This window comes from Anolis carolinensis, chromosome 4, assembly GCF_035594765.1.
Source record: "Anolis carolinensis isolate JA03-04 chromosome 4, rAnoCar3.1.pri, whole genome shotgun sequence".
Lineage (NCBI taxonomy): Eukaryota > Metazoa > Chordata > Lepidosauria > Squamata > Dactyloidae > Anolis > Anolis carolinensis.
The window spans coordinates 39,543,822-39,567,570 of NC_085844.1; the positions used below are offsets into that span (position 1 = coordinate 39,543,822).

Genomic DNA, 23,749 nt, shown 5'->3' on the forward strand with positions numbered 1-23,749 from the left:
TCTCTGTTTCAGAGTTAATGTCAACTGATAAATTAAAACGGTCACCAAAGTTGATGTGGATAGCTGCCAGAACATGGGTTACCATGCCACTAACATCTCAGTTATAGACTTCCCTCAAAAGAAAGTAAGGAAGAATGTTTTCTCTTCCTAAAACGGCAAAAACATTTTAATTCCACAAGGATTTTTAAAGACAATTTTATTGACACTCTTGTGTTTGTTTTAAATGTTATTCTGTATTCTGTGTTGGTTTTAAATGTTATATTATGTGGGTTTTTAATTGTCATTATCAAATATGTTTGTCATTATTGTGAATTGCAAAGAAACGGATGTGTGAAATTGCTGAGACACTGTGTGCTGTGAAACTAAATAAAAGGTATTTTTAATCCAATAATTATTTTTTCAGCCTTGATTCTTTTAAGAGCTCATCAGAAAATAGCTTGACTAAAAAGTGAAATTGTTGATTTTATGCTTTTATTCTAGAAACTGAAACCATAAAAGTTGGAAAAGCTCTTGTACTTTTTAATAGCTTCAGAAAAGATAGAAATAGTAGAAGTTGGCGGGATGATTTGCTTGTTTGTTGTATTCTTCAGTTTTGAAGAAAATGGAAGTTTCAGCAAAATCCAACTGCCAACCCCCCTATAATTTGTGATTGATCTTTTCTTCTATACATCTATCTATTGAAAGGGATATTCTCCTCTGTGCTGATCTGTGTGTTTAATTTACTTATCATCCACTTCCCCCCTTCATATAAATTTATGTTTTCTTATTGTCAACAACAAGTCTCCAGGATGTTGACATGGCTATACACAAGAGATGTCTGGGCATACTAGTTGAGCAATTCTGGAAACTGTATACCAAAAAAGGAACTTTTTCAAGTTCAGTAAATAGTTTGAGTAAATTATGGCCCAAATGTCAATTCTGCAGCTAACTGATCTAATCTCTGTGAGTTTAACCAGTTTTTCCTTTGCTCCGAGAATTGCTCAATTTTAGAATTATATAAATCTGTTCCACCCACAAAAACACATGTATCGTTTCCTTGATCACTTAACATTCCTAACAGTAGTTTGTGTTTTTGCCATGTAAGAAATAATTGTTATCTTGCCAAGATGTTATTTGTCATACAGTTATTTTTTTCTCCCACTTGTCACTCAACTAAATTATATGCTCCCATATGATAGGTTTAAACTGGACAAACAAGATTGCATAGTATCTGGATTATACAATCATTTTGCATTTTCTGGGTCTAGTTATTATGATGTAGACAAGTTTCAAAGCCACACTTTATTGTAAAATTTATCTACTCGGGTTTTAAGATCATTGTGAGGGACCCATCTCTTGATCCCACTGTTTTTATAGGCATGTCCGGTCATGATGCCTTTTTTGTTGACTACTCCCAAATGGCTTTTGGGGGGCTGCTCGCCAGATTCTGGAATTTCCTTTCATGAACAAAAGGTTGAATACCTTTCTCTGGTTCTCTTTCCAGCAGGCAGACCCTTGCCATGTAAGCTAGTGAGCTGTTTTGGAAGAAATAGACTATCTGGTTGGTTACTAGCTAAAACTTTTATTATTGTGGCTCTGAATTACACTTAGACTTCTTTTTTACTTTTCACTCATTTTAATTTATTTGTGTCTATCTGGTGTTTTTGTCAAGATCATGTTTTAGTCCATATTTTGTTAAAATTTGACATCTTAAACACTTTTATGATCAAAATGTAGGCTATAAATGAAAAAATAAAATAAACTTCAGACTGTAGTAATACTAAAACATTCTACTCTGGCCAAACCTACCACATTATAGTGCTGCAATGCAAATAAATCAAAATCACACAATATAGTTAATGATGTCCTTTAATTGATATCGGAAAGTTAAGAAAGAATAACTTAAAAAACTAACTTAAAATAAGTTTATTTTAATTGCAGAGTGGTTTTAGATTTTACAAACAGGTGGTCTGCAGACATCAGTTTATAACACTTAAAAAACCCGTCCCATTTTTTTTACTATTTCTCATTTGTTACATAGTCCAACATCCTGTATTTTATTGTCTTCTTTGAGAATCCCTTATAAATTTACTCGTAACTTCTTCAAAATTTGTATTTGTTATCTTTGCTATTATTAATGCCATGTGCATTGGATCTTGTAATTACTATCTTCTGGTCAAATACAATTGCCAATTCAAATTAAAATGTAATATGTGTGTGAAATGGCAAACAAAATCTACTCTTACTGATATTTCAGCAGTAATAGAACTTCAGTGACCAAGTTCTCGCAGAACTTAGAAAGTTCTTGTTTGGACTACAATTTTCCAGAACTCCCAATCAGTATAGTTAATCAGTGATGGTGGTTGTAAAATTCTGTAGAGTTACAGTGTAACAAAGAATATTTACCAAGTTTACCAAACAATTTTTCTCAATAAAGTTATTTTACATAGTACTTTTCTGGTAAAATGAAATTCCACCTAGACAGAAGGAAAATCCCTGAGTGATTCAAAACAGGAAAACCTTTTCTATATCATTCTTTCCTTGCCATTCTGACATAGGGGAAGAACTGAGATTGCTCGGGAAGGGTAGTTTGAGTACAAGTTGTTCTACAGTTTCTAATACCTGGTCATTAGAGAAGTTGCTAAGAGATTTCTCATGCCAACATAATTTAGAGCCTCATAATTTAGCCTGATGTTTAAAATTAAACTGGGGGTGGATGGCCTCACTGCAGGAGAAGCAGACAGATGGTTTAAAGCCTTCAGCTTCCCCTCCAAACCAGCCCCCTCGTGTTTTGTGCTGTCAGAGTTTCTGATAAGTCTAGCTGCTAACACTGTTGTCATAACAAAATAGTTTGCCATTCATTAAAGCACTGTCTCATACCTAGTCTATCTTTTGGTTTTATTGCCCAAAACAATGATAATACAGCAGCAGCAGCAATAACTGACAAGAGTGTGTGACCCATGTACCCCCAATACAAACAATTAGTGTATCCTAGCCCATATATTTATTTATTTGTTTGTTTGTTTATTTATAACATTTATACCCCGCCCTTCTCACCCGAGGGGACTCAGGGCGGCTTACAAAAATTGGCAAAATTTAATGCCCAAAGAATACAATCATAAAAGCAAAACAATACATATAGATCCGTTAATAAATTTGTTAAAATACATTATAAAACCTTAAAAACATATATATTAATTAATTCCATTCGTCCAAGATCCTCATGCTTCATCCTTAAATCAGGCCAATATATCCTCATACCTCGCAAATAAGTGAGGTGTTAAAGGAGTACAACAACTGCCTGTGCTGTTGTTTATCTCTGTGTGTGTCCCTGGGCAGATCTACCTTGACCACTTATCCTAGAGAAGATCCACATGATGTAAGCTGGATCGGTCCTTGGATGGTTTACACAGCTACAGAAGTGGGAAGGAGTCATCACTGCTCAATGGTGATGAACCCAGTTCAACACTGCTGGATGGCCACCTTTCCCCTCCCCTCCCATTCTCCTTGTTGTAGCAGTATCCAGGTGCATCATGGGTCCTACCGACTGGTTGTTCCTTGGAGTGACATCGGCCAGGGTGCCAGAATAACAGAAGAGGGGAGAAAGGAGGCATTGCCTCCTCTCTCCCCTCACTTCTCTGATCTCTTTGTCATTCCAACCAACTTCATTCCAGGCGGCAAACAACTAGCAGCACGCACGTTGCACCTGGAGACCGCTACGACAAGGATAGCAGGAGGGGATGGTACCATTCTGTGTCCCTGTGCTGTCCAAGCCCAGAAAACATAGAACAGTCATGTAAACCATTCCACTGGTCCCATTGTGTACCTGCACTCAAATTGTGGTGGCTCAAAATTCTGCCCCAAATTCTGTGTATTAAACCAAATCAGTTCTATGTGTAGTTTGACTCCATGGAGCTGATTCGAGCACCCTTTGCGCTAAGTGATCAGTGTAGATTTGCCTCCTGTTGCAGGTCTTCCATATGGCAGTGCGCTCCTTTTTTGTGAACCTTATGAGGGCACAAACTTTGACAGAACAAATTTAGCACATGTTTATGCAGACAAGCCATAAACATTGATTTCAATGTTTTAGCAGCAGGACACCACTCAAGAAGGCTGATGCACATTAGGGAAATTGAGGAAATTTCCCAACAGCAGAATGTGTTTGTGGTGTAGAGGACATTTAAAGATGGCCAATTGAAGTTACAAGAGATTTCATTTGAAAATTGTTGATAAATCATAAATTAACCAGTCACTAGACCCTGATAACTTAGATCTGAGAATTCTTCAGATGTGAAACAATGATCTAGTATCATGGAAGTAGAGATCCAGCATGACTGAGTGTTGGGCAGTGACTCTGAAAACAGTGGTTGAAATCTCCACTCAGCCACAGAAAAAGTTCTCAACACAATGTGAATGTGGCTGTGGAAAGTGAAAAATTACAAACCCATGGTCATTTTCCTTATTTTTTCCAATAGTTAAAGAACACGTGTTTCAGCGGCTTTCTCAATTCGATCATCAGCTCAGCATGCAATATCATAAAAGAAAGATTAATTGCATGCTAAAGATTCTTACTTACTTAGACGATCCCTCGTAGGGAAGTCATAGGGAGGAGGGAGCAAGCTTGTTTTCTGCTGCCCTGCAGACTAGGACACGGAACAATGGCTTCAAACTACAGGAAAGAAGATTCCACCTGAACATTAGGAAGAACTTTCTCACAGTGAGGGCTGTTCGGCAGTGGAACTCTCTCCCCCGGACTGTGGTGGAGGCTCCTTCTTTGGAGGCTTTTAAACAGAGGCTGGATGGCCATCTGTCGGGGATGCTATGAATGTGATTTCCTGCTTCTTGGCAGGGGGTTGGACTGGATGGCCCATGAGGTCTCTTCCAACTCTACTATTCTATGATTCTAGGCCGAGGATGATGGTCCTCCATTTGTGGGGTCTTGGGGGTGGGTCCGTAGGTGGCTGAAGAGACCTATACTTGATCCGCATGTTCTCCCGTAATGAGGACATCGGTTTCCAGGTGGAAGGTGGTCCCAGTCAGAGTTGGCTTGATGCTCCTTCCTCTTGGCACGTTTCTCCCTTAAGCCCTCCATTCGTGCCTCTTCGAACTCCGCAGCACTGCTGGTCACAGCTGACCTCCAATTAGAGCGCTCAAGGGACAGGGCTTCCCAGTTTTCAGTGTCTATGCCACAGTTTTTAAGGTTGGCTTTAAGCCCATCTTTAAATCTCTATTCCTGCCCACCAACATTTCGTTTTCTATTCTTGAGTTGGGAGTAGAGTAACTGCTTTGGGAGACGGTGATCAGACATTCGGACAACGTGGCCAGTCCAGCGGAGTTGATGGCATAGGAGCATCGCTTCAGTGCTGGTGGTCTTTGCTTCTTCCAGCACGCTGACATTTGTCCGCCTGTCTTCCCAAGCAATTTGCAGGATTTTTCTGAGGCAAAGGTGATGGAAACGCTCTAGGAGTTGAGTGTGACGTCTGTAGACCGTCCACGTTTCGCAGGCGTAGAGCAGGGTTAGGAGGACAATAGTTTTATAAACAAGCACCTTGGTATCTCTACGGATGTCCCGATCATCAAACACTCTCTGCTTCATTCTGAAAAATGCTGCACTCGCAGAGCTTAAGCAGTGTTGTATTTCAGTGTCAATGTTGACTTTTTGGAGAGGTGGCTGCCAAGGTAGCGGAAATGGTCAACGTTTTCTAATGTGACACCATTAAGCTGTATTCCTGGCAACACAGAGGGGTTTGCTGGTGCCTGTTTGAAGAGCACTTTAGTTTTCTCAATGTTCAATGAGAGGCCAAGTTTCTTGTATGCTTCTGCGAAGGTGTTTAGAGTGGCTTGCAGGTCTTCTTCTGAATGCGCACAGACTACATTGTCTTCGGCATATTGGAGTTCTATAATAGATGTTATGGTGACCTTGGTTTTGGCTTTTAATCTGCTGAGGTTAAATAGCTTGCCATCTGTCCGATAGATAATTTCCACTCTGGTGGGAAGCTTCCCATCAACATGGTGAAATATCATAGCGATGAAGACGGAAAGTAAGGTAGGGGCAATAACACATCCCTGCTTGACACCTGATTCCACCTTAAATGGGTCACTTTGGGAGCCGTTGCTGTCCAAGACTGTTGCCATCATGTCATCATGGAGGAGCCGCAGGATGTTCACAAATTTGTCAGGGCACCCGATTTTTTGGAGGATGGTCCAGAGAGCACTGTGATTCACTATGTCAAATGCCTTTGCAAGGTCAATGAATGCTATGTACAGAGGTTGGTTTTGTTCCCTGAATTTTTCTTGGAGCTGTCGTGCAGTGAAGATCATGTCCACTGTTCCTCTGGAGGGGCGGAAGCCATTCTGGGATTCTGGGAGGGTGTCTTCTGAAACAGGGAGAAGGCGGTTTGCAAGGATTCTTGCGAGAATTTTCCCAGCGGAGGTTAGAAGGGAGATACTGCGATAGTTCCCACAGTCTGTTCTATCCCCTTAATTTAAAAGGGTGATGATGTTGGCATCCTTGAAGTCTGCTGGGATTTTCTCGGTCACCCACCCCTTTTCAATGAGCTGGTGGAGTTGTTGTATCAGCTCAGGTCCACTCTCTTTGAAGATTTCAGCAGGGATCCCATCGGGTCTTCTGACTTTGTTATTTTTTTGTTGGCTGATGGCATTGCTGACTTCTTCCAAACTAGGCAATGCTGCAAGCTCATCCCTGGTTTGTTGTAGCGGGATTTGTGAGAGGGCCTCTTCGGCCACATTGGGGCTGCCATTCAGAAGGTTCTGGTAGTGCTCTTTCCAACGTAGTGCAATTGATGTTTTGTCCTTCAGAAGTTTGGTTCCATCTGATGAGCGTAGAGGCTGTATGCCATGGTTTCTTGGTCCGTAGATGATCTTTGTGGCTTTGAAAAATCCCTGAGCATCATGGGTATCTGCAAAGTGTTGGATTTCTTCAGCCTTCTTTGTCCACCAGATGTTCTTGAGTTCTCTGGTCCTTCTTTGGACCTCAGCTTTTGCACTAGTGTATGTCTTTTTCTTAGCAGCACAGCTGGTGTCTCTCTGCCATGTTTGGAAGGCTTTCCTTTTGTTATCAATTAACTGCTGGATCTCTTTGTCATTATTGTCAAACCAGTCTTGATGTTTCTTAGTTTGATATCCAATGGTTTCTTCACAGGCTGTGATAATAGAGGTCTTCAGTTTGTCCCAGTGTTCCTCAATGTTTTCAGCGTGTTCTATGGGTAGATGATCCTTGAGTGTTGTTTGAAGAAGGGCTCGTTTGGAGGGCTCCTGAAGGGCTTGGGTGTTTCATTTTACGCCTTATTTTTCACACATATCACAATATCGGCATTATGAGGTCTTTAGCTGATATAATAAATTTACTTTTGGAATAATGTACAGTTTTCATTGCTCAGCAAAGAAAAAGAATATCATGGAGCCAAAAAAAGCAACCAAGATTTTATCATATCTGTATTTGGAATTCCTGGTTAAATTAAGACTGCCATATCTTGATATTTACTGACTCACATAGTACAAAGGGGTTAACAAAGGATTTTTAATTTACCTTCAAAACATTTTGAATATCTATTACACTGGTCAACACACATTTTGGTTCCTCAAATGTTACACATGTTTTGGGGTTTATTTGACCTGATTTCAGAAATGGCAGCAGTTTCCTCTATCAGGTCTAGTTTTTGAGATACATAGCATATGCCATATAACTCTTCATCTCCTCACCTATAATAATCTTGATAGCCATAGCTAAGAAACAGGAGCTGATGCAGTCTGCAATATTCTGAATCAGCACTCTAAATAACCTGAGGAATAAGACTAAAAACCAAGACACCAATAATTATTTTTGTTGGGCTGTGTAATCTATTATGACATTTCATTGTGCAATAGATAGTGATAGTAAAGTATGGAATTCCAAAATAAATTATGCAATTGCCTTGTTCTGTTTGTTCATATGAGAAGAAAATAGAATGCAAACCATTTTCCATTTGTTCTAATTGTTAGGAAATGTACCCGTTGCTATTTAGGCTCCCTTTTCTTTTTTATTTATGTGGACTACATGGAAAGATAATTTAATACTTTTTCCTACGTATTTTTCCCCTTTACTGAGTATTATGTTTTCCTTTGGAACAGAAATATTTTGCTCTCAAACCTTTTAGTTTATTTTTTTCTGGTTTTATTTATGGTGGTGAGTTGGATCACACATGCATACCAGCTGACTTTTCCCTCTCATAGGATTCTTCTTGTACGAAACCATCTGTAGCCATTTTTTTTGTAATCATGGCAGCTATACTTAAAGTGGCACAGTGTTTGTCAAAATAGCAATAGGGTGTATCTGTATATGGTTATGTACAGTTGGGATTTATTGTATACAGTCTCACACACTGTGATTATAGATTTTCACAAACCAGTAACATGTATTTTTACTGCTTTTCTCATTAGTTCTTCCTTCTCAAGGAAGAGCAGCATGCCTTCAGAAGCGTATAATTTAAAATGGTATATTTAAGGGAAAGTTTGTAGATGACAGCCATAGCACCCATTGTATCTTACAATATAATTACAGTGTGGCTGAAAAGAAGGCGGTTGTCTAAAGGTCCATCTACACTGTTGAACTAATGCAGTTTGACACTATTTTAACTGCTATGGTTCAATGCTATGGAATCCTAGGATTTCTTCTTTGGTGAAAGACATAGATGTCAACAGAATTTCATGCTATAATAAACTTATTGGACTCAGACCCCAGATTCGGTTGCTTTTGTTATGGCATTTACCCCTTGAGAAATTGTTAAGATTGTTTCTGATATCTTTTCTTAAACACTTCCGGTAAGGTAGACACCCCAATGAGCCATAAAACCTTGAAATTGGCTCTAACATTGAACGACTGAACAGCGGACAGAAAAAGATTTTATATCATAGATATCATTAGATCAGCTCTTAGGTATTGCTCTTGCGATCCTAAAATAGTCTTTTCATCAGAAATGATTCACTGCTCAGACTTTGAATCCAATACTCAAATGCATTAATAATTCGTCCTTGAAAATTCTCAGAGCATTTTTGTATGCATAATATTTGTGAGGATTGACTTTTTGAATACATTATGGCATGCAGCAGTTGGCAACTTCACACCTGTTGAAGTGTGATGTCAAGCCAGATTTCATGAGGCTAGAGATGCTGCTTTTGGAACTTCTGGTATATTCTGGTAAAGCTTGCAACAAATAGAAGGAATCTCCTGGTTCTTTGTGATCCTAAGAGGAAATTGTAACCCTTTAATATAGTTTTTAAAATATTCTTATCCTTGGAGTAAGCATACCCAGCCTTACTTTTGGGCTTTTATAACCCCTGCTAGTAAAATTAGTTGTCCTGGATAGAGATTTGGAAAAATTCATCTACAGCAGGGATGGGAATTGTGTAGCCTGACTACAGTGTTGGGGTCTTCAGTGGTGTCTAGGGGATCCCCACTAATCCTGTCCCAAACCCCCAGCACCCCTCAGAAGGAATTGGCCCCACAGTGTGTTTTATCTGAAAGGAACTCTCGGGAAGAAACAACTTTAAAACAATATAATATGCTATTCCACCCAAACATCAGAAAATATTCCTCAGTGGCCTCAAAGATGATCAGGTGACACATCACCAAATGGTAAACATGATGGCACATGTATGGCTCTTCAAATCTCTGGAGTGGCTAAAATCAGCCTTCAGATAGGACAATGTCATCTTTAAAACATGGTGTATGCCCTACCCATTCTACCATAACTATATTGATTATCTACTTATTCATTTACTTATTTGTTATGTAAATGCTCCCCCCCCCCCCTCAACTATTCTCTTGCCGGACTTATTTCACACATTCCTTGTTTAATAGGTCATGCTGATAGTGGGTAGCCAAGGTCATCCAGTGAGTTTCATGGCTTGGTGGAGGATTGAAATTGGATGTCCAAGCCCCAATGCAATGCACTAACCACTGAAGTGCATTAGAAGTTTTGTTGAATTTTCTAATCATCATGTTATCCCTAGGCAGAAATGCAACACATTACCATAACAGTGGGTCCATGGAAGGATGTTGAGCCCTTTGCATTCTTTCCTATTATTACTTCCATATAAGGTGTGCATTGACCAAAATGCTTTTTAAATTAGTTTAGAGTAAGGGTAGGCAGCTGTGTCCAGGGGCAGAAATCCATTTTACATATGTACTGCACACAAGTGAACCTCATTGTATCAACTTTCAAAAATTAGAGGTAATGTTTTTTCAGTCATTTTAATCCTTTGGGCACTTTCTTTTTGGTTGATAAACAGACTCAAAAAAATTAAGTTAGGCCAGGGTTCTTCTTGGCAACTGACTATGAAAAATGGGATTGGGACCTGCATATGAGACACAGGGACACTCCTTCTCCACCCTAGTTTAGAGTATTTGTATACTAAAGCAGTTACACTGAATTTGATATAAGTCTGTTTGCATAAGTTCTTACTAGGCATTTAGCCTAGGATAAATCAAAATCAGCCCTGACTCTGTCTCTTTTTTCTCATCTCATGCAAACACAAATGTTTTCTTTAATAATAATCATTTAAAAAAACCAACCTCCCATACCCACAATCCTTAAAATGTTCTGCTAGAGTGCGTTTTCCTATTCAGGGAAATATAAAATAAATATAAATTCCTCACCAGAACGCCTCATGTTCCACTACTTTCAGTCATAAGAGGGCAACAAGATTACACATCTTTAGGTTCTCCAGTGGTGCATTAACTAAACAAAAAAGACAACTTTACTTGTTTGGGAAGCTTTATTAGAGAAGGAATCTTTGAAGACCCCTCACACAAAAGATTCTCCTATGTTTAGACTTTATAATGTAAACAACTAATTTAATGCATCACTAATGATCTACAATAGATGCCATCTTACTACATGACCGCAAGTAAGAAACTGATGTAATCTGAGAGATATTTCAAAGTAATTAATTTGGGAATAGGAAAAGAACTTCTATTGTGTAAACTTTCCTGCCTTCCCCCAACCCCCTTTTGAAAAAGAACACAATTAGAAGCTGTAATAGTGGTGCATTTGCTCAATAAAGGTACCAAGCCATCATACCCATTGATTACTAAAGTATAAAGTGCAAAAAAAATATTATGGCACAATTGTTGCGGGTTGGTTTTTATTTAAATCTACCACTTATTTGAATTTTTATTCTGAAATAATGACTACATACTTTAACATTTCTTTCAAACTAACATTCTTTCCCTCCATTATTTTTAATAGTAAAAGTGCATTGTAATAACATCTCTGTAATTGTCACAGAGACGTTTGTTGGCTTCTTTCCGTATTTATTAAAATAGTTTGTTTTGCTTAAAAAAAATCTAATAACATCTTAAAAGTAATGTTTCTTTTTGGCACTTCTCCCTGTCCTTAAATTTATGTATTATGTTTCATTTTCTATTATGTAGTACATTAATTTCCCTTCCTGGCCATGTTTCCAGTACTCTTTCTGTACATGTTCAGAAACAAGGACTTGTCCAAATTCCAACTTTCACCCTGCTATTTTTTTTAATGAAACTGTTTAGGACATATTTTCAAGTGACTCTCCGGCTCATATAGGCTACAATTCCTGGGATTGATTGGGTAGAGGGCTTGTTTGCCTTCCCTTTCCCATTCCAGAACATCTTTTCAAGCTGCTCACATTCAACTCAATTTACTAGTAGCTATATTCCCTCCAGTAGTGCTTATGCAGTGCCATCTTCTGAGAAATCTTTAATCTGTGCAAGACTTACAGCCTGCAAGTATTAGAGATACTCCTCTTCTGAGAAGCAAACTCTTTCCTCTTAACTTTGAATATGTTTTAATGGATTTTAACTGTGAATTTTAAAACACTGTTTATATTTAATTTTGTTTTAATGTTTGCTTATTTGTATATTTTATATTGTATCCTAATGCTTTTATGTTAAGAGAGATAAAGCAGGGTATAAATAAATATAATAATAAATAATAATCCAATCCTGTTGACTTTCTTTGCCCTGTTCACATCTTCAAGCAATAGATGCAATTACAGGGAGAAATGAGTCTGTAGTTGCATGGAAATAAGAATCTCCAAAATCATAAACAATAGGGGCTTTTAAAGAAAAATAGAGTTGAAGCATAATTTCTTTGGCCAGTGAACATATTGAGTAGAACCTGAATTTCCCATTTATCTCCAACTTACCGGATACTGCAAGTTTTATAAGTGCTATAAAGGTTTTCTAAATCAATCCTCTACATTAAGAAGATTTAGGATGATGTTAGTGATGAATCTTTTGAGGAAGAAAATCAATTGCATTTACTTGCTACGCAAAATAGCCAAGTATGTTCTCTGTGTGCTTAAATATAAGCCATAGAAGAAGTAAGTAATAAGCCTAAAGTGATTTGATGAATATAATGGTTGTCTGCAACATATATTGTTGCTATTTTAATATAATTTGAGATCACTTTAACTGCTATGGCTCATTTAAAGTGGAATCCTGGGATTTGTAGTTTGTTCAGACCACGGCACTCTTTGGAGAAAAGGCTGGCCATGATTTATTTTTTTTTACAACTTTGAGCCATTGAAGTTAAAGTGTTGTCAAACTCTATTCATCTATAGTGCAGATACACCCTAAGTTGCAAATAAAAGTGATTTGTTTTTAATCAGTGAGGAATTTGTTCATGTTTCTCTTCTTACTGATTCTATCTTGAATGTGGTGTTCATTGCTTTATTTATCCTATCTATGAGAGTTTTTGGATAGAAGTTTGAGAATTGGGCAAAAGTTCCTTTTCTCATTTATGTTTGGCACTAGACCTCTAGTAATATAGATTTATAAAGACAAAGGCACATGTAAGAATTGAATAACTTTAGGGTTCCCAATCTGTGAAGTTGGTATTTAGAGTACACAGGGAACTGTTGGGGCAAGGGGGAACTCGCTGTTTCTGTCAGAGGCGTTAAAATCCAATGGGAACTGCATGTGGGAGTCTTCCTGATTGGAGTCTTCCCATGATAACTTGCTTTTGGACAATGGATGTTAGAGGAGTTTCAGCCTACAGGGAATTCCTATCATGAAAAGCCATCCGTATATGGACTAGTCAAGGGACTTTAAAATATTATGAGAAAAGGAAGCAAGGTTTTAAAATCTTACCCTGGCTTTAAAGGGAGCCAGGAGATATACAATATATATTTATAACAGTGTCTTCATTAAGAGAACACATGTAGTTCTTGTTTCTTCTGGTCTGGGATGCAAAGATCCACTTTGATTGTGCCCAAGAGTTTTTGCATGTTTTTGCATTGCATCCCATTACAGTGGGCCATTGGTATCTGGTGGGATGTAGTTCCATGGATATTCAAGCCCATGTAGATGGCCTAAGTTGATGTTAATACTCCAATTTAAACCAATGGTTTGTTTGAAAGAAAACTTAAAGTTACCCCTTTTCATTAAAAGAAATTCAATGTGATTCTTGAATTTAAGTAGTTGCTAACATGGTATACCCCAAAATGCTTTTGAGACTCCTATTTGGATTGTGGTATTAATAGCTACAGTTCAAGAAATAGAAGTCCAAACACACAGTTCTTTAAACTATAACTGAAGTAAACCATTTAATAAGGGTTATTTCCATCTGATAAGAATGATAGTAGCATGACGTGTTTTGTGTTCCTTGCTTCCCATTGCTTCCCTTCACTTCAGTGGTTTTCTTAAACCCCCCTCTCAACATTCAGCTTTCCATAAGCATTGAGAGTAGCCACTGAGGTATGGGGTGTGGTGGGGTCCTCCACACATAGATTACTCCCTCCCCACTCCAAAAAATATTTTTTTGTAGAATTTGATTTGTTGATAGGTCTTCCCAATGCACTATGGACTATGCATTTATTCCATCAGCTATCATGTATTACAGCATACTACTGGCAGTTCTGTCTATACAATTCCATAAGAGTTGTTATTTTGGAAAGCAATGCTCCATTTGCCTCTAGTGTTATCCTATTGTATTATAATATTAAAATATGAACGGATACTTGTATTTGGTGGGAAATTTTGATTGTATAATCCTTTGTTCTGCTAATTCAAGTTAAAATGCCAATGGCATATACAGGTTCATGAAGATATGGATAATATTTAAACGAGTCTTTTTGCTGAGGTAACATGTCATAAGTTTTTAAACCAAGAATGATAGGAGCTACTGCTGCACTTTCATGTTCAGTAGCATGGAAAAAAAATTACACTACAGCTGGAATGATCAAACTGAACTAATTTTGCATTCTAGTTCTGCTTGACAGGACACTCAGAGGCACTTGGAAATTATTAAGCTCTGCAGTGTGTTCAGTGGATTTAACTTCCTCAGGAAGATGGTTTTATAAAAGGTTTTACAATGTGAAAATTTTACAGCAAAATTTGAGACCCTTGATTTGTTTTTAATTTCATGTACATGGTTTACAAATTAGTATCCTTAGTTTTTAAAATAATTAATCCACAATGTGGTGTCACATACATATTTCTGTCATTGATGCAAACATTTTTTTTACAAGTGAGAAGACAGTTTATATATTAAAATTAAGGGAGTTTTTTTCCTTTTAAATTGTTAGATTTTATTTTATGTATTTTTAATGAATTAATGCAAACTGGCATTCTATCTTTGGGGTATATGCATTACTCCAACATCAGTTTTCTAAAATAATAATAATAATAACTCAATAGTTCTCTTACTATTCAGACAAGCCCAGCCTTGTTAATTCTCCATATTTGGGAATAGTGTCTTGAGTGGCAGAACTTAAATGTGTTAATTCATATACTAATTTATATTTTGTATTGGGATGAAAACAGACACAGCATGACAAGCTTTGCAAGATTCGGTGGCAGAAAGCCTTAATGGACCGAGGCAGAGCTATATAACTTATAAAACACTGTTCTTTCTTTTTAAGACTTTGATTTTTATGTAGGGTAGCTTGGAGTATGTGATGCTTGGCAGCCATTTCTTTTCATATATGAAGTGGCAGTGGAGTGTTTTGAACAATCTCTAATTACTTTTGCAAAGTCAGCTTGACCCTTTATGAAAAACGGTTATTTTCCCCAGGGAAAAAATCCGCAAGTTGTTTATATAATGAGACCTACTAACTGATAGTTTTTGTTCAAGATAACATTATTTTGCCCTACAATTTTGTTTAGATCAAGTTTGTATAACTTCATACCAAGGGTTGGAACTTGCATGACTGAATATTCCTTAGTTCTAGAAATTTTCTCTAATTAGAAGACTAAGGGTCAGGGGAAAGGACTCTGCCTAGTTTTCTGTGCAAAAGAGTTTGGTCTATTTTCTTATTAGAAGAGTAATGTTTTGTGAATTCTGAAGTAGTTCCAATAGCTGTACTGACCACTATTAAACACATTGAGGAACCACAGATGCTGAGGAACTGGGAACAGTGGTAAGATGTGAAAGAACACAATTCTACATGCCATGTAGCCCATCCTGTATTCCCTATCTCAGTGCATCTCAAGCTATCTGATGTGAGTGATCAGCAGAATTTTCCCTTTAATGTGCCTGTACCATATTTGTGAATATGATGTACAGTTATATCTTTGTTCTATAAATTTGCCAAGGACTGGTAGCCAGTGGCTCATGGAAGGTCACTGGTCTGTGGATTACCATGTTGAGTAACACTGCTGTAAATTAGACAGCTGCACTTGGGTTCAGTACACGACATCATCCCATTAGTAGTGTCAAAATGAGATTCATATCCCAGTCTGATCTGTTTATTTATATGGAACTAGCTGTGCCCGGCCACGCGTTGCTGTGGCAAAGTGGTGGTGGTATTGGTTAAAAATTGTTGTGTAATTTTTATTTGATGTTATTTGCAATTTTTTATTAATTTTATTGTAAGTTATATTTTTATTTATTATATTTTATTATTTTCTTGTATTATTTTTAATTATTTTATGTTATTATAGTATTTTATTGTATTAATTTTTAGTGTTTTTTATTATTTTTATTGGGTTGCTAGGAGACCAAGTTGGAGGAGCTTAGCCTTCTAACTGGCAGCAATTGGATAAAAGCAATTATTCCTCTCTCTCAAATTAGGACTTTATTTTTCTTTTCTTTTTGTTGTATCAACCTGGACGCGTGGATGATGGGTTGTGTTGTCAAATTTCGAGGTTGGGGGGCCTGTAGTTTTGTTGTTTTGTGGGTCGCCATGATGCCATCACTCTTTTATATATATAGATAGGATGGGTGCCATCTTGCCCTTGGCTTCACACAGCAAAACTATCTTTGGCCAGCCCTGACATTAGTAAGAATAAGGCTCAAATACAAAAGTATAAAGAGGAGTGTATTATGCTTGTGTCTTTGAGCAGTAATCACTAACTAAACCGCATTAAGCCCTTCAAAACTAGAAACTGTTGTACCTCATAAACGGAGAACAGTAGCCTTACAGTGGCTGCTTTAATCCGGAGTTACAACTAGCTGATTTAACAGCTTATGCAGCCATTCTTTTGGTGCATTCACATTCACTCTGCTCATATGAGTCATGAAATCTAATATATTTACGAAAGCTTTTGGCTTATAAAGGGCAACACAGAGTAGGCACGTGTTGTGGTAGGAAAGCTTCTTGGGAATGATTGAGAAACCTGTTGAGAAAATAGGCAACTATTGACAGGTCTGATTCATGACTGAGTGACTGTTCTGCTAGTCTTCACATGATCCCCACAGAGAGAAAGCTTTGACCACCTGCTAAACAAGGTCTGTTTGAAGTTTCTTTTTAACATTTCCAAGACGTTAATTCAGCAGGACAGCTCCACTGGGGTTCTCAGTGTCACCAAATCAGCAGCTGTTGAGGTCCATTCACTTCAGCATGAAATGTTTGTAGAAGGGTTCCTTCCCCCGCCCCCCATTTATTTTATTTGTGACAACAGAAAAATAAATAGGAAAGTGAAATGTTTGCATTATTTGGTTTTTACACATGTGTAATCTCCTTCTAATTAGCATTGTTACTGGTGGCAATGTTGTTCATATGATGCACTCAGGAACCAGATTGCAAAGAAATTACTTTCCTCATTTGCTTTTGCTGGATTTTTGTTTTGCTGCATTTTTATATTGCTGTTTTCAATAATACTTTAATACCCACAGTAGAGGAGAGTGGGAATAAAATGAAACCTGTTACAACACAATTCTATACATGTTTGCTCAGGCGTAAGACTCATCAAGTTTAATGAAACTTATTCTCAGGTAACTGTGTATAAGATGGCAGCCTGAACCAGTTAAAGAAAGTTATACTAAGAAAAAAGATCTCCCCTGTTTTATTATCTCGTTTATCAGTAAAATACTGTTGGGGAGGATGGGGCAACACATCTGTGTCCTCAAAGCCTTTGATATTTAAGTGCTTTTATTTCTTAGATATAACTGTCAGTAGTAAATAAGAACCCTATACTTCTACATCAGGAGACTTGTTTTTAATCTTAGGTAATATAACCACATAAATACTCTTGGTACAACCTATTTTCTTTTCTCTTTATCAATCTTGTTAAGTCTTAAGTGTATTTTTACAAGTTGTTTAATGCGTTCCATTCTTTCTGGTGTGTTTTTCCTCCCCAATATTATCAGATTTCATTATATGGGAAGAATTATCAGCTCAACCCATTATACAGCAAAGCAGTATTAAGTCTGTCTGGAATTTGCTGCTCTTTCAGTTTACAGGGGAAATATTGTGTACATCAAGCTCTCCAGTTTCAGTGGGAGGCACAGGGTTGAACAGCATCCATTTGTCAAATTGATTGCTCCTCAGTGAGGTTGCCTTTGCTTGTCTTTGAACAGGAGTGAAATCCTATGTGAAGCTCCCTTTCTGTCATTTACACTAACATCCATCCTCTTAAACCAAGGCCTCAGAGAAAAAACAAAGTGTTGGCACAATATAATCAGTCACTCAAGTTGTCTGTCATCTGTTTTCTTAAAGGAAATGACTTTTAAGTTAGTGGAGCAGAAAATTGTGGAAAATTGGGAATGGAGCTGCAATGAGAGGAGGAGGAATTTAAACATAAAGAAAAGACATCCTGTCCACTTCTAATTTTTCAGAATCTGTTCTTTGTTACTGTAACTAGAGAATATTAATTTAGCTGCTGGTTTGCTTTAACATCCTTAGCATGTTAAACAGTTTGAAATGTAAATAATTATTTATTCAAGTTTTACTGCAATGAGTTGATGTTAGTTGTACATCTCCTTTTTAAAAATTCTTTTATGTCTCCCCCCCCCCCTTTTTTTTTTAGACATACTCTTGCCTAAAACAGCTAATCCTGGATACTTTTGGCTTATTCAGACAATTAGAGCTAATTACTTATTAAGAGTGTAGTATGCAGCTTAAAGTTAATTTCTTTCTTATTCATGTTAACCATGTGAGACCTGATCTAAATCAGGCCAGCTGTGCATGGAAAAGGAGGATTAGCTCACCATCACCACCAGAAGTGACTTGGTGCAAGTTGCTCCTGACACGGAAAAAAAAAACACCTTAAAAAAAAGTTTAGAATTTCCCCAAATGGGATAAAAAGGGATGGTTAAGAAACCGCTATAATTTCAATTCTGCAAAATGGATTTTACAAAGTCCTATAAATTATTTTCTGATCCCAATAGTCTTGTATGTATCACATATAAAATTTGAATGAGTACAGTTGTTAAAACTGAGCCAAGGAGCTCAGCACCCTCATTCATTTTTAGATACCTGCCCATCGTATCCCGGGGACTGAGGACATAGCATATTTTACAGTTAACGTGTCAAGTCAACACATGAAAATCTTTGTGCCTCTCAGAAGGGAGAGTAAAGCTATCACCATTATCTTCCTCGAAATGATGACCAAGTCCTTGGAAGGCTGAGAATCCAAAATTTTATGTTGGCTAAAAGATGTAATTAACTGACTTAATTGGTGCATATATGTAATTGTAAAAGTTTGTGATTTAATATAATACATTACCCTTGCTTATTATAATTTTAGGTTCTGTTATTGATTTTGTAGCCTGTTTTTTTTTAAAAAAAAACCCTATAATCTAAAAGACATACTAGGTTTCTGGGGTTTTTTAAAAAATAAATTCTTCTCTTTTTTCTTCTAAAACGTAACATGAACATGTGGAATTTGTGGATGTCAGAGAGGCCATTTAGATCAATCTTGATTAGTTTATTTTTCTTAGGAAAGATTTTGATAGCTGGGTAAAGTTTTTTGCTTGAAAGAGCATTCCTTATTTCTCCACAGAGAGATGAAATATTGTTAAAGGTAGTTCTCCACTAAAGTGAGAAACTATTTAGGTAACTGAATCTTTGATGGGGCGAAGGCTTAGATTGAAAGTTGAGTATTCAATTGCCCTTTTCCTCATAACTCTTCTTCCTTTAACCTCAATAGTGATTTTTAAAGTTATGGCTTAATTGCCTAGCCTCATTTTGACAATTAGATTTCTGCCCTAAAGCAATTTATTATGGCTTTATATCCCTGAAGCAGGGAGATGATAATATTGTATTCTATGGTACAGAACCATCTTTGCATGATTAATGTTATGTCATGAATACATATTTCACACACACATATTGTAGGCTTTAAGACCTGGGTTATAATGAGAGCTCTTTTACTATACAAGGTTATAGAACTATGTATGTTCTGTATTGAATCTTTCAGCTTTCTTCTCTGTAAGGTTTTGGTGAAATATATATGGTTCTTAGACAACAAAGCCAGCAATGAGAAACCATATCCCTAACATGGGGAATTAGGGATGGGATGTTGGGACTGAATCAGATCTTCTGGAATTTTTCATCTTCTGCACCATCACACCATTGTTTTGTGGGTTCTCAACTTTTGTACACTGTTTTCTTTTTCTGTTTTAATGGCCAAAATAAGTCTCCCACGGTACAACAGTAAGTGGTTTGAGCTAGAATTACTGGAAGTTAATGCTTTAAGCAAAAATGTGTTCGTATTTTGGACCCACTGAACACTGGAATGTTGGCCCCAAGAACTTCTTGGACACTGAATTTAGCTTTGCAACTGATAAAAGACCTTCTGCTGGTGTGAAATGGTGTAGACTAGCTCCGAGAGTATTAGGACGATGTGTGTATCGATCGAACATCAAAGAAGTCTTTTCCAATCTCCCCAAAACCAAATAATTCCACTCTCTCCCGTGTGATCACATTAATGGGTACTGCTACTACATCATTTCAGACAGAGCCAGTTTCCAGAATTATTGCCAAAGGGGAAAACTTGCTTCTTATGCCTGCACTGAAAACTTGAGTTTTTTGCTGTGTACAACATATATGTTTCTTGCATATTGAACTTACACATATACTTCTTCCCTTTTTCTGTTTTTCTTTATGTGTTACCGGCATATTTCTTTTATATAAACAACTAGACATAATTTCCTTTGACTGTTCTGCTTTAAGGACAACTGCTTTAACCTATGAAAGAGAACTAGAGTGGGTTAAAAGCTACATCATTAAACAGCTACCAGATATTGATAAAATATTTCATCTATGAGACAGAAGATAGTATGTGGAGTAAAGACCACACATTTTCATTAAATATGGCACTTACTGAAAATCCATACGTATGAAAAGGGTGCTATGTAATTCCTGTACATGATTGGAACTGGCAGAGTGGAATAAAAAAGTCTCATTACATATGATGATCAGGCTAAGTTGCAAAAGAAATACCAAAGAATAGGTAATAAGATAAATTTAAAAATTTGGGTGGTTGCAATCCCTTGATACTTTGCTTTGTCATCTTAATTATATGCATGGATCCATTATTCATAAAGATCTAACATCATATAAGGCAACTGAAGTAAAATCACTTTATTCTAAAAACTGGTGACTGAAAACATAACCTTAAACTTTTCATAGATTAATGGTTAAATTAAATACCAGGTTTTACAATTGTGATAAGGTGAACACATTAGACTACAAATGAGACAGATTTATGTACCAGTAATTATTTTATTATGGCCTTTAGAGTTAAGACCATATCAACAAATGTACAGTCACTGAATATATATACTGTTTAATTAGTATTTTCTGGAAAAATATAAATTTGGAAACCAATATTAAATATATATTATGTATTATTAAAAAATAAACAGAGAAATCTTTTTGTAACTCAATTTTTTCTGAAACAAGAAAACAAGTGCAAATTTGTAGATAGTAACACAAGTCCTGGAAACTTCATCAAATAATGATCCCACTCTCATTCAGTCTGATTGTTATCACATTGCCTTTATTCTGTTACCACGCTACATGTGGTTTGAACACACAAGCTCAGAAGGTGAAATTGGAACAGAATCCTAGTGAAATACATACCATCCACCGTCAGACAATGGGTTTAAAAGAGTTATGAAGAAATTTCATTAAAAGAAATATAGCATATTTATATTGATGATTCTGCTCTTTTTTTGAGACTTGTAGACTTTCTGAACATTTAGCATAAATATCCATGAAACTGTAGCTTAATATAATATCAATTTATTGTTATGTTCCACTAATAATTTAATCAACTAATTTTTGTTCCTTAATATCTCGGTTCACTGAACACTATGGTAGGAGATGCTGGAGACTTTTGTTGTCTGGCTTTTTGACAGTCCATTATGATTTCACAAGGCCAGAAGAAATTCTACTTTCCCAAAAATCTATTCCCAGTATGCAGTCGTCATAATGGAGATCTCCCATCTACTTCTATAATTCCAGTTTAATCCCACTCACCTCGTATGCAAGCAGTGAAATACTTCAATTTGTGCATGAAGAACTAGAACAGGAGATGTTCCAGTAACAACCTGTCATATTTCAGTTTGCCTGAGAAGGGTCTCAAGGGAACATCCAGAGATAACTTGTCCTGTTTCTTTCAGTGGGTCTACTCAAAGCATTACTAAGAGTGGATCCAACTGATAATCCAGGTACCATACTCTTTATTTTACATCTTTCTGTCTCATCTTTTCATGCCTTAGTTGAATGGGACTGAAACAGTGCCCGGAAGCAAATTTAGTCATCACGTAACATTGATAACACTACAGTGGCCTCAGCCTTTCTTTTCACTCACAAATTCGTGGTCACGATGCTCTGCTAACATTTTATCTAAATGCTTTGATTATTTATGCTAAAAACATTCAGTTAAAAAATGTTATTTACACTGCATGTATCCTTACCAAATGAGCAAAAGTTAATTGTGGAATATATCACTTTTATATAACAAACAAGGCTTATCTTCAAAGCACAAAAAACCCTAAGAAAAATTGCAAATACATGAACTTGTGAAATAGCAAGCAATCAATTTCAGTACATGTTATGTGTGGAAGTTTAATTCTAATTACTGATATAGCTTTACATCCTGCACAGCTTTTAAAAAGTTTGCTCTCTTTGAAAACGTCATAATTTATAATGTTCAAAATAGTTTGGAGTTCTGATTTTATACAAAACAATTTAAAATCACAGATGAATTAAAAATAGATTCAACAGTTTTGAACTGCAGCCATCAACTACACAAATTCTCCTTTCAGTGTGATAAGCAAGATGGATGGAAATTTATTCAAATGCTCACCCTTTAATAGGTGGGCTCAGTCTTAAATGGTGGGGGAATTTTAAAAACCTTTCAGGTGTTAATAATTAATAAAAGTGGAATAGCAACTTTTTGAAAATAATTCAGTTTAAAAAGCTATCCTATGTTTCCCCAGAAGAGCATTTCAGGAGCCCTAGAATATATTAGAATCTCCCACCATTTTGCCATTGAAACGTCTACAGCAAGTCTAACTTCAAATTGTCAGTTATAATTTATATAATGTTAGACATGTTTAGAATAAAGAACATAACAACAGAAGCCCTTTGTTCAGAGTGTGATATAAATAAATTATGTGGAGAAAGGTGAGTACAATAATCCAATGTCAACACATAAGAATGTCAACACATAATCTAGTGTAGATTAATACCTTCCCACTATGTTGATGGGAAGGATTGGCTGTTAATGGTTTTTTCATTATTTTTATTTACTTAATTTTAATTTCCTCTTTCTGCCAATATAGGGACTCATAGCAGCTAACAATAAACACAAAATAATGCAAATTAAAACAATGTAAAAACATTAAAATATGAATATAAAAAAAATTAAACCACTTGTGCTGTTAAAATCATTAAACATTAAAATGTATTAAAACTCCACATTGACCCCAAAAACTCAATTACACAATTTCTAAAAGCCTGTCTTTCACCAGTCCATAAATGCCCGATGGTACAAGAACATTTTCATCTGCCTACAAAAGGCAAGCAGAGACAGGTCAATTTTGTTTGTTTGTTTTTAAAGATAACCTGAGTAAAAGCCTAGCAGCATAAATGCAGTTCTCCCTCATAACTGTTCTACTTGACAGGGGATTGGATCTCCACACCCAGTAGGATCATAATGTTAATAATTACTAACACTGTTTATTATGTTTATGTACCACCCAACTAGAAAATACTGTTGGGGCAATTTAGGAATATAAAAACAAAAACAGTTTTTCAACAGAATCATGGATCTTACTATCTGCTCCCCGATATGAATCCAGCTGAAAAATGTAATTTTGATTTAAATGTAGAATTTATTCACCAGTTAGCATGTGGCTACAGATGGATGTCTCAGAAGCAGTTGGTGACATGATATGAATTAAAATAGGAAATCCTGCTTGGGCTTCATACACTTTCATATGACAAAAAGACATTCTATTAAAACCAATGATATGTTTGTTTTTCCCTTTGAAGGACCCCATCAGGTCTAAAAGTGCTTCCTTTTCTCTTCTGATAATATTGCTGAATTCCC

The 23,749-nt window shown here is 36.5% G+C and overlaps 1 protein-coding gene across 7 annotated transcripts in view; it reads left to right on the forward strand.

Moving 5' to 3' along the window:
- The window catches only part of stau2 (staufen double-stranded RNA binding protein 2), a 200,501-nt gene that overhangs the window by 133,067 nt on the left and 43,685 nt on the right, over positions 1-23,749 (forward strand). For 2 of the 7 annotated variants that reach the window (XR_010005706.1, XR_010005707.1), the window contains exon 14: positions 13-21,860. The exons of the other annotated variants lie outside the window; for them this stretch is intronic. The gene's annotated coding sequence lies outside the window, so the exon portion shown is untranslated. The remainder of the gene's footprint in view (positions 1-12; positions 21,861-23,749) is intronic. 7 annotated transcript variants of the gene reach the window in all.